The sequence below is a fragment of the Fukomys damarensis genome, unplaced genomic scaffold (genome assembly GCF_012274545.1).
Source record: "Fukomys damarensis isolate Sample0158 unplaced genomic scaffold, DMR_v1.0_HiC HiC_scaffold_22, whole genome shotgun sequence".
In the NCBI taxonomy this organism is placed as follows: domain Eukaryota; kingdom Metazoa; phylum Chordata; class Mammalia; order Rodentia; family Bathyergidae; genus Fukomys; species Fukomys damarensis.
Genome location: NW_022900934.1, coordinates 10,893,532 through 10,902,985, shown reverse-complemented (window position 1 = coordinate 10,902,985; position 9,454 = coordinate 10,893,532).

The window sequence follows — 9,454 nt, the reverse complement described above, 5'->3', positions numbered from 1 at the left end:
GCCACGGAGTGCAGCTTATGAGAGCCACGGGAAAGAGCAAGCCGCCTGGGCACAGGCTGGTGGAAAAAGCAACAAAGAAAACATTTTGGTAAGTTAGCTCTAGGGCAGCACGGCGGTGGAGGGGCCCTGCCCTGGGCAGTCTGCGGAGCCACAGCCATCCGCCTCAGGACTACTAGCTCCTGAAGAAGTGAGGATCAGGCAAAGGGGCCGAGAAAAGCGTGGTTCTGTGGTCACGGAGATGCCTCATCTGGGGGAGGCCCTCACTGTGCTAGCTTCTCAGGACCACAGAATGGCACACGTCTGACCGGTTTGGTGATCCGTCTCAACTTGTTGAAGTGTAACTCTGAAATCATTTTAGTTTTCTATTCATTGCTAGCAAATATTCTCTGGTGAGATCTCCCGTTTCCCCTCCGGGTAGTGATACAGATGGCAGAGTCATGGCGGGTTTGGTGGCAGAGGTGGGAGTGGAGGGGCCCCACGTGACAGAAACAGAGAAAGAAGCTAAGGATTCACCTAACGTCATGCAACCAGGCTCCCAGGCCTTGGAGCTGAGCAAGACAGGGGACGCAAGGGGCAGGGTGCATCCTCCTCCTCCTGTCACTGGTCCCAGGCGGTGGTTCTGCTGCAGTGACTCCACGCTGGCTGCAGTGGCAGTGGCCCCAGTGCGAGAGGATGACTTTTGAACTTCGGCTGAAGGAGGTGAAGCTCCCTGATGTTACCCCACTTCCCACGTGACACGGCCAGCGCAAAGCAGGGGTGCTGAGGGCCCCGGATGTCACGCTATGTTTTTGTACCTCAGAGACTAGATACTGGGATGAGCTGCTTTTTAAATGTCCCAGAGATGTTTCTGGATTCACCGCTAGTGGAAGCAGCCATTTCCATCCGAAGTCTTCTAGGCAGACAAAAGGAAAAGCCAAACACCTTCTGTCTTCCACTGAGTCCCTCCAGAAGCAACTCGGGAACGAGGCTTGGACGAGTGGCTCCTGGAGAGGAGACCCTGGAAGGACACGGCCGAGAGTGAGGACGTGAAGCGGAGGGACCTTAACAAGCAGTTCGTCACTGGGCGAGTGGGGCTCAATGCCACGGGGGCGGCCCTGAGACCGCCGGGGACCCGCCCCCGAGTTGCTGTCCCTGAGGAGAATGGCACTGAGGTGGTCGCCCTGCCACCTCCCCTTGCCCCTGTCAGGGGCCAGCTGTGAAGGAGTGGAGCCCATGGGGGACCTGAGCAGGGAACCCCGAGGCCCAGGGTGCAGTGGGCCAGGTGCGGGAGCAGGGCACACCCGGCCCCAGACTGTTCCTTCTGTGGCGAAACCCACCCGGCTTCGCTTCAGCTACGGTTAGTGGGGTCAGGAACAGCAAGAGGACACGGGGAGGAGGTCAGAGATACACTGCAGAGCCAGGGAGACAGGAGACAGCGGCTTGAGGACGAGCTGCCCAGACCCCCAGAAATGACTGTGGAGGCAGGGGCCTTGTTTGCCAGCTGTGTCAAGACGGGGATTGGACCTAGTGACCATGTAGGTAGAGGGAGGTAGAGCCCTCTGAAGCCAGAGAGGAAAACAGACAGAGTTCTGGAGAAAGTCAGGAAAGCTAGGGAGGCCATGGGAAAGGAGCTGTGGACATAGAATTGAAGAATCAGAGAGAACAAAAGAAAAGGTGAAGATATGCTTCTCTGAATTAACAGTGGCCACATCAGTGGGGAGACGAGAGGTAAGCCACATCTCTCCATTTCAAATCGTCTTCATTAAATGAGTATTATTTTAGTGACTAGAAGAAAAAAGAAAGGAAGGAAACTAGAAAGACCTCACCTCCAATGCCAGAGTCAGTTTGGCCCAATAAGATGCCTTTGACTCTTTCTCTCTGGCTCTTGAATGTTTCTTGAAGTGATTAAAACTCAAAACTTCCCTTTCTTCCTACTTTCCTTCTCTTCTTCCTCCTGTGTCTCCTCTTCCTCCTCCTCTTCTTCCTTTTCCTCTCCTCCTCCTTTTTCTTCTTTCTCCTTCTTAGCTCTTTCTCCTCCTTTTTTGAGAAAAGACAAGTCAGAGTTGCCTCAGTGCCAGGGCCCCTCATTCAAGATGAGAGGGATCTGGCCAGGCACAGTGGTGCATTCCTGTAATCTCAGTACTCTGGGGGGCTGGGGCAGGAGGATCAGAGGATCGCAAGTTCAAGACTAGGTGACTTGGCAAGACCCTGTCTCGAAGTCAAAAAAAAAAAAAAATTAAAGCCTGGGGGATGTAGCTCTCCTGATTTAAAGGCCTTGAGTTCAGTCCCTAGAACTGAAAGAAGAACAGGGGGAGGGGAAAGTGCAGGAGGGAGAAAAGCAGAGGAGAAGAGGGATCTGGAGTTGCCTTGAGAACCAGATTAGTCACCCTTCTTCCTCTGGGCTCCATCTGGGCAAGAACCAACGAGTCTGAGGGCGATGGAGCTGGGCCATGGGGAGGGAGATTGGCTCTGTTAGGGAGGTGATAAACTGGGCTTAGATGATTCATTCTTTCACATATTCACTTGACTCCTATTCGGGGAGCTCCTCCTCTCACCCAAGCCCTGAGTGTGGCCCTGGGCATAGAGCAGGGGTTTCACGCCCTCGAGGGTGGACCCGTAAGGCCATTAGGGAAGATGGATCAACACCAAAGTGGAGGTTCACATGGAGACTGCAGTTCTGCTTTCACCCCACACATTCAGCTCTCACTCCCAGAATGAAGAAGCAGGGAGTGGCCAGGGGGGATTCTGACTCAGGGTGGCCGTGGTGATGAATTGACTCAAGTGGCTTCCATAGCAGCTGGTGTAGGGGAAAGGAATGTGGTAAAAGTAGGCCTCGAGGGCCGGAGGAAGGCAGACATGGAAGACGAAAGCCGAGTTGTTGATTAGCACACTCTAGGCTGCAAGTAAGAGAAGCCAACCCAAGTGGTGTGAACAGTAAAACCATGTACGACCTCTTCAAACAAGTCCAGATCTAGGTGCCTTCAGGATCTGAGGCTCAGCAGCTCGACCTCGTCTGGACCCAGGTGTTTCCTCCCTTGGTTCTTCCACCTTAACTTACTGAGACCCATGTGTTTCCTATCCTTCCCTCCTACTGGCCAGGACCGAGACCCACCCACGTCCCACAGCAAAGGAGGCTGGGGAAGGGGCCATGGCAGGTGAAATCAGTCGGCCAGAAGAAGGGGGACTGGGTGGTGAGTAGAGAGGCAAAGCCACAGTGCTGCCTCCAAAGGGGATTAACACTTGCTGGGCACTGTCCACCACCCCTACATCGCTAGCTTCCCCTTTAGTGGTTAACTAATAATAGGACCCCATAACTCTAAGAAGACCTAACCACTCTCAGGCTCTCTCTGTGGGATATTGCTCAGAACCTCTGGGGATGTTCGCAGGCTGCCCCCTCGACCATCCAGATGGTTGCCTGGCAATCATGGTGAGCCCATTTCTCCCAGGACTTCCTCTGCTCTGGTCTGCCATCTCTTAACTGCTGCACAAGGGTGACACTCCTGTCCCCAGCACCATCGCAACCTGGCAGTGGTAACTAGCTCTTTCCTTAACAGTCCCCCAGAGCATGGTTCAGTGATTGTAACAGAGATCCCCACCAACAGTGACTTAAATAAAAACGCTCATTCTAACCATCAGAATGATGCCTGTAGGCAGCCAGGATAGACTGTAGCTGTGTGTAGCAGCTGAATATCGGCTTTTTTTTTTGGTATCAGAGATTGAACTTGGGACCTTTTGGTTATGAGGCAGGCAGCAGAACCACTGAGCTAAATCCCCAGCCCAGTATCAGCTCTTTCTATGTCTGTCATGTAACAGTCTGTGTGTGACAGCCTGAAACCAACTGGGCCAGTCCATGGAGTCAGGGTCCCAGACTCCCTCTTTCTGCCCCAAGTCTGCACTATTCAATTTGGTACCTACCATGTCACATTCCAGGGAGTAGAAAGGAGGAAGAGGTGAAAGGAAGACACAAAGATCTTCCCCAATCCCACCCCACCAGCCTTTAAAGCCACGGTTTAGAAGTGGACTACATCATCTCCATTCACATCCTATTGATCAGCGTGTAGTTGCTTGGAACATCTAGCTGCAAGGGAAGCTAGGAAATGTAGTCTTTAGCTGGAAAGGCATGAGTCCCACCATCATTTCTATTTCATATTTCTATTTCCATGGCTATGGACTTCAGAAGAAAGCGCCATCTCTGGTGGGAGCCCGCAGCCAGGCTGAGGCATCTCGAGGGTTGTAAGCATCTTCCTCATGTCTGGGTCACCCCAAGTGGAAGCCCTTTCTGTCAGCTTCTTTCCAGCGCAAGGGGAGGGAAAGTTCAGGCCAGCCTCTCCTCACTGCTGGGCTGGATCTCAATCACAAGACCCATAAACTACTGGGGCAAACACCTGATTTCAAGACACTCTCTCCCAAGGACTCCAGGAACACTTCTAGCTAAATTTAAGCTTAGAAATCAAGTCCTTTGCTCTAAAAGTGTCCAGGCTTGCTGTGGATCTGCTCAGTTTACAAACCTTATCCTGCTGCAGGGCAGTGGACTAGTCACGTAGCCACCCCAGACCTCACTTCGCCACAGTTCCTCCTGCAGGGTGGTGAAGATGTCTAGAGACTTGGTGGGGAGAAAGTGCTTCTTATGAGAGGGTCTGGCCTGCAGCCAAGGCCCAATACACGGAGCTCTTTGTTTTGTTTTTTTAATTGAGTGTGTTGGTACATTTTAGGTATATAGTATTGTTACATTCATTATTGGGATCTTGTACCTTTACATGACAGGTCTTGGTTCTCATTTTTTCCCCTTGTCCCTGCCCTCCCTTCATCCCCTCCTCCCCTTTTGTTTTGTTTTCTGAGACAGGGTCTTGCTATGTAGTTCAGGCTGGCCTTGAACTCGCAGGTGATCCTCCTGCCTCTGTCTCCCAAGTGCTGGGATTACAAGCATGTGCCACCACGCCCAGTTACATGTAGCTATTTTAACCACTATTACTAAACAGTGTGGGGAATCTGTATCTGGGTAATGGTCTTGTTTTAGGACTTTCCCCAAGAGACCAGTTCCTCCTAAATAAAGGGGCAACTTCAGAGACAGAAGCCGCTTCCAACCCTTCCAAGAATAAGAAAATCTAGACTTCGGCTCCATGACCAGCTACCTGATTTGTGAAGCCTGGTACAAAACCAGTAACCAGGGATCTTTGTTTAAAAATTATGAGGACTTTCAAGACAATGCTAGCAGCACAAACCAAGTGTGAGGTGGTGTGTGTGTGTGTGTGTGTGTGTATTAGTGTGTGAACATAGCGGATTACAACATATATTATGAAAACAGCTGTGAATGGAGGGCAGCCTGCTTTCTCCACTCATCAATTTTCACATTTGTAGCAACAACAGCCAAATTGATTGCGTCCTTGTCATGAACTGGAGACTGGTGTGAGGGCTTTCCACCCCCCATCTCATTTAACTGTTGCTTCCCTGACTTGTGTATTTTTGTTTTGTTTTGTTTTTAGTGTTTTGAGAGAAGATCGCGCCCTGTGGTCCACCAGGCTGGACTTGCACTCACTATGTAACCCCGGCTGGCCTCCAACTTGGAGCGACCCCCCAAGTGCTGGGATTGCAAGCTTCCCCTGCTTATGTTAAAGATAGAAACTGAGGCCCAGAGAGGGTAAAGAACTTGCCCAAGTCAGCTGGTTTCCAGAACCCATACCCAGGACCGCTGTGTGTGCGGAGAGAGCATCCTTGACCCTGTACACTTTCCAGCGGGAGCCCTCCCCAGACTCCTCTGCTGCTGGAAGCCCACAGCCGGGTCTGGTTTCCATCCTTGGGCCCAGCTTCCTTCTCCAGTGACCCTCCACCAATGTCTGTGACCCTCTGTTCTCAGAACTTACATGATTCCTCCAGCTCCCCACCATGCCTCTTCCTCCTGCCACCAGGAAAGTCACGCTTTTTTTTTTGGTACTCAGGATCGAACTTGGGTCCTTGTGCATGCGAAGTAGCCAGCGGAACCACCCAGCTAAATCCCCAGCCCAGGAAAGTCACTCTTAAAAGACAGCTGCTTTGGGATTACACTTATGTACTTCTTTCGAATGGCTCAGAATCAAGTCCAAAATGTGTTCTGGGAGTGGAGAGGTGAGGGAGTTTCTGTAAGAATGGGGAGGAGCCCAGAAAGGGTCTGAATGGGAGCTCCAGGGCTGCAACACTCATAATGAACAGAACTTCAGAGCTAGAAGCAGCACAATGAGCTGAAGTGAGTTCAAGTCCTGGCCCTACCATTTCTTACCTGTGTGACTATGAGCAAGTTGCTTAACCTTTCTGTGCTGTAGTAAAATGAGGGCCACAGTGTTGTTAGATAACAATATCAGCATCACCCTCATTATCATTGTGACTATTTTTAGAGCTTGTGGACATTCTTGGAGAGACCGTACCAGCGTCTTGGCTGGGAACACAGATCCTGAAACCAGATGCCCATGTTCACACCTCCCTGAGCCACGGTTTCTTCCTTTCCCAAGTTGCCCTTAGACAGAGGGATGGGCTTAGAGGTGGCATGTGTGCCTTTATTGGGCCAGGCCTCGTGCAGGGACCCCCAGGGAAAAAGAGGTTGCTGAGCTGACAAGCTGTGAGCCCAGCACTGGGAGGCCATCTGGATTATCGGGAGGAGGACCTGCCTGGCGTGAAGCAAGCACAGGGGCAGCAGATCAGGGAATAGGAGAGGCAGACTCATGCTGAGAGTCTGAGCTCCTGGATCAATCTGTGCCTGAAGCAAGCCATCTCTGGACTTCCCATTTTCACGAGACAGTAAATTTCCCATTTTGCAAAAGTCACTTTCAGTTGGGTTTTTCTCACAGGCGAGCGTCTAGGCTGATACCAAGAGGTTAAGCAATGTCCCCAGCCCTGAAGACTGTGAGCAGCCAACAGCAGGATTTAGAAGCTCTAGCCTGCAGCGCTGCCTTGCTCCCTCCTCTTTCTCCTCTCTGAGTCCTCTGATCTCATCTGTGAATTGGGGAACAGCAGGTTTGCAGGGCTGTTGGGAAATAGTAGCTGACAGTAACTCTGGTAGTCAATGCCCTTTGTGGCTGCAGCCGGAAGCCCTGAGCGTCCAAGTTCTAGTCTTTTGGGCCTTGCTTTATTCCACTCAGGGATGTCCTTGGCTGCCCCAGACCAGCCATCCAGCCCAGGTGCCCAGGCCACTGGGACATCGTGTGACTCTCAGAGGGAAGGGCCTGCTCCTTTCCGGGCTGTGTGCCCCCGATGGCCGATGTGGAGAGCTGCATGACCCCCAGCACCCACGAGCTTTGAGTCTGTGAGGTGCAAAGGAACCTTGCACCTCGACTTCCAGAACCTTCCCAGGACTGGCGGGTGTATCTTGCTGCTCAAGAAAGTGGGCATGGAACCAAATCAACTTGTCTGTTTTTCAAATTTACAGTTAATGGCAGTGATGGGTGACAAACACACAAAACAAATACATAACGCAGCACTTCATGGTAAACTAGGGAGAAAATGTCAACTGCCTGGCAAGTGCTAGGAAGGACATGGGACAGGGTGATGGGCATTGCTTATTAGGAAGGGTCTGCGGGGGCCTCTCGGAGGAAGTCACATTTCACTTGGGTGCCAGTGTGGGCTCACTGGGGTCCCAAGGTCTGAACCCAGGAAAAGGACCAGGACCAACTTCAGTCAGGAGTCAGCGACCCCTCTGAGACATGGTGAATAGCCATCCTGCACTCACAACGGTGGGACGCTTTGAAAAGTTTAATGGGCCATTGATTTGTAGGGCGGATCTTCTCCATTGGCTAAATCTGTGAGGGAAAGGCCAGAGGAGCCACGTGAGCTGGTTCCCTAGGCCGGCCTGCCGGGAAAAGGCCCTCCGTGACACACGATCACTTGTTTATTCCCTAACCAGTCATCCCTCAAAGATTCCCCGTCACTGCCATCGCTACGTTGGGGGCCCTGGGGTGTGGCTGGTTCTGGCCTGGTCTTGGCAGGGAGCTCTGTAGAGAAAGCCCAGCCTCAGAGTCACAGAGGACTCCAGCACCTTGAGTTGCTGCTCCCAACCAAATGTTAAGTGCTTGGGACACAGACAGGAAGTTCAGGTCTCTGCCCTAAAGGAATGTGGGCAGGGGGGATAAGCCAGCAAGTTAAGGCAACCTTCCCACATGCTGTGATGTAAACAAACAAGGTCTGTGGAGGAGGAGAAGGCCTGGGGGCTATTTTGCCTCCAGAGGTGACACTTAACCCAGGATGAGGTATTAAGGAAAAGTGACACAGGTAAGACCAGCCAGTGCAGAGGTCCTGCAGTAGAAACCAGCTAAGTGTGTTGGGGAGGAATGCAGAGTAAGGACTACAAGGAAGAAGAAGGCTGAGGAGGCAGGCAGGGGCCTGGTCGTGTTTGGGACGCAGGGTTAGGAAGGTAGCTTTATTCTAAGTAGCATGGGAAACTCTTGCATGTGAGTACTTCTTAGTCTAAATATTCAGAGCTCTCTCTCACTGCTGCTATAGGAAGAGCAGATGAGCCGGTACCTGAAAGTAGGGCTTTCAGCCAAGACTGATATTTGTGATAAGGTTTTACTTTCTACATGGTGGTGGGTTGAGTGGGGGGCCCACAAAAGACACGGCCAAGTTCTAATACTCAGTGCCTGTAAATGTGATCTTCTTTGGGGAAATGGCCTTTGTAACTACCTTAAAGATCTCAAGATTGTCTGGATTACCTAGAATTGTCAAATCATTCTGGATGAGACTGGGCCCTCAATCCAATGACAGGTGCCCATATAAAAGACAGATGGAGATGTGTCAGATAGGAGGAGTCACAGAGACAGAAAACCTTGTGAAACAAGGCAGAAGCAGCCGTGACGGGGCCACAAGCCAAGGGAGACTGGAGCCTCCAGCAGGAGCACAACACCATCAACACTTTTCCTGTGGGACTGTGAGGGAATGTAGTTCTGTTATTATAAAACAATAATTTGTTACAGGGGCCCAAGGAAACCAGAGTAGCCAAGAAACAGCCCAAATTTGGGCCCAGTTGAGACTCCCCCACCCTGTGCTCTCCCCACCACCCTGTACAGAGCTCTGGCCCCACCCAAAGGCCAAGCCAGTCACTGAGCAGCACCCCTGCAGGTCTGAGGACCACTTGGGCTCAAGATGGATATTTGATTGACTGAGTTTTGTGGTACTAAGGATTGAATCCAGGGAGCACTGAGCTACATACTCAGCCCCCTTCTGTATTATTTTATTTTGAGGCAGGGTCTCTCTAAATTTCCCAGCCTGGCCTTCAACTTGTGAAGTCCCAGCCTCCTGAGTAGCTGGGTTGCAGGTCTGTGCCACCAGAACCAGCTTCATTTGATGAATTTACTTACTTAGCTCAGTATAGAGGGTTAGGAATGAACCAGCTGTTTTCTGTCCCTCCAAGGAGCTTTTAGTGCTGTGGGATCCAGACAAATAGCCTTCAGATATGTAATACGAGGGCAGGAGAATCACTTAGGTGGCCTAAGATGTAAACTAGACCGTTTTG